Here is a 2977-nt window from a genome sequence, read left to right as displayed (position 1 = left end):
CGCATACACACAAAAAAAACAAAACTGTAATTAGGAGTAAAGTGACTATCAGGCAAATAGAAGCAAAAGAGTGCAACCCTTACCAAGAATAGGGCATTATAACCTTAAATAATAAGAAAGAAATTGCTATAGCAAGATAGTAATGAACATTCAGTATACATAAGGACAAGTTGAGATAACAATGACCGAAAAGGGGAAGTTTCAAAGATCCAAATTCACAAAGGGGAATGGAGATAACGCACGCACAGAAGAAAATGAACAACTGTGTGTGTGTGTGTGTGTGTGTGTGTGTGTGTGTGTGTGTGTGTGTGTGTATTCTTTACATATTCGTAATGGTAACCACACACCAAAGATTCAGAGCTGAAGTATATAACATAAAACAAGAAGAACCAGAGGCAAAACTCACAAAAGCCAACTAAAATAATCAAAACAGAAAGGCAAGGATAAGGAAGCAATGGAAACACTGAGCTACCAGAAAGCAAAAGATAAAATGGCTGTAAGAAGACCTCATATTTCAATATAATCACCCTAAATGTAAATGGACCGAACTCACCAATAAAAAGGCACAGAGTTGCAGAATGGATCAAAAAACAAAACCTAACCATATGCTGCCACCAGGAGACACATCTCAGCTCCAAAGACAAAGATAGACTAAAAATGAAAGGGTGGAAAATGATATTTCAAGCAAATGGCATTCAGAGAAAAGCAGTAGTAGCGGTACTAATATCAGATGAAATAGACTTCAAAATAAAAGGTAAAGAAAGACACTGAGGAACACTTCATAATGATAAAGGGAATCATGCACTAAGAAGACATAACACTTATTAATATCTATGCTCCCAATCAAGGAGTCTCAAAATATGTAAAGCAATTACTAATAGAACTAAAGGGAGAAACAGACCAAAACACTATTGTAGTAGGGGACCTAAATACCTCACTGTCAGAGATGGACAGATCATCTAAACAGAAAATCAATAAGGAAATAACATCCTTAAATGACATAATTGACATATACAGAGCCTTCCATCCCAAAACAAATGCTAATACATTCTTCTCTAGTGCACATGGAGCATTCTCAAGAATCGACCACATACTGGGACACAGAGATAGCCTCAACAAATATAAGAGGATTGAAATCATACTAATCATATTCTCTGATCATAATTTTCTGAAACTAGAGATCAAACTGCAAAAAGAAATCAAGAAGAACCACAAATGCACAGACATTAAACAACATGCTACTGAAGAATAACTGGATCAGAGAAGAAATAAAAAGAGAGATCAAGAGATACATAGAAATGAATGATAATGATAGTACAACATATCAAAACTTTTGGGACATGGCAAAAGCTGTCATATCATTACAGATCTATCTTCAAAAACAAGAACGATCCAAATAAACAACCTAATGCTTCGTCTTAAAAAAAAACGAGAAAAGGAAGAACAAATGAGGCCTAAAGTCAGCAGAAGGAAAGAAATCATCAAATTAATCAAATAATCAAATAATCAAAATTAGAGCAGAAATAAGTGAAATCGAAAACCAAAAAACAACAACAACAATAATAGAAACAATAAAATCTACAAAGAGTTGGTTTTTTGAGAAGGTTAATAAAATTGACAAACCCCTGGCTAGACTTACTAAAGGAAAAAGAGAAAGAACACAAATAAAAAAAATCAGGGATGAAAGAGGAGAAATTACGACTGACATCACAGAAATACAAAAGATCATACAAGAATACTATGAAGAAGTATATAACACCAAATTTAATATAGAAGAAATGGACCAGTACTTAGAAAAATGCAATCTTCCTAGACCGAATCAAGAAGACCTGGAAAATCTAAATAGACCGATTAGCAATACAGAAATTGAAGCAATCATCAAAAACCTACCAAAAAATAAAAGTCTGGGACCAAATGGCTTTACTAGTAAATTCTACCAAACATTCAAAGATTTAATACCTATGCTCCTCAAACTCTTCCAAAAAATCGAAAAGGAGCCAATACTTCCCAACACATTTGATGAGGCCAGTATTACTCTGATACCAAAACCTGGTAAAGATAACACTCAAAAAAGAAAACTACAGACCAATATCTCTCATGAACACAGATGCAAAAATCCTAAATAAGATACTAGCGAACCAAATACAGCAACATATTAAAAAGATTGTATACCACGATCAAGTGGGCTTCCTCCCAGGGGCATAGGGATGGTTCAGCATATCCAAATCGATTAATGTAATACACCACGTAAACAAATTAAAAAATAAGAATCATATTATCATATCAATAGATGCAGAAAAAGCCTTCGATAAGATACAACATCCATTTATGATCAAAACACTTAACAAAATTGGTATAGAAGAAAAGTACCTTAACATAATAAAGACCAAATATGACAAACCCTAAGCCAACATTATACTTAATGGTGAAAAACTAAAAACCTTCCCTCTAAGATCAGGAACAAGGCAAGGCTGTCCACTATCGCCACTCTTATTCAATATAACATTGGAGGTCCTAGCGAGTGCAATCAGGCAAGAGAAAGATATAAAAGGCATCCAAATGGGAAACAAAGAAGTCAAACTGTCACTATTTGTGGATGACATCATTCTCTACATAGAAAACCCTAAAAACTCCACAAGAACACTATTAGAAACAGTAAGCAAATACAGTAAAGTCTCTGGATACAAAATCAACATTCAAAAATCCACAGCGTTCCTATACTCTAATAATGAAGTGTCAGAAAAAGAAGTGGAAAAAATAATTGCTTTTGCAATTGCAACAAAAAGAATAAAATACCTAGGAATAAAGTTAACAAAACATGTGAAGGACCTATATAATGAAAACTATAAGACTCTATTAAAAGAAATCGAAGCAGAGACGAAGAAATGGAAAGATATTCCGTGTTCTTGGATTGGAAGAATCAACATAGTTAAAACGACCATATTACCTAAAGCATTATACAGATTTAATGCAATCC

The sequence above is a fragment of the Pteropus alecto genome, unplaced genomic scaffold, assembly GCF_000325575.1.
Source record: "Pteropus alecto unplaced genomic scaffold, ASM32557v1 scaffold109, whole genome shotgun sequence".
In the NCBI taxonomy this organism is placed as follows: domain Eukaryota; kingdom Metazoa; phylum Chordata; class Mammalia; order Chiroptera; family Pteropodidae; genus Pteropus; species Pteropus alecto.
Note: the sequence above shows the minus strand (reverse complement) of the source record.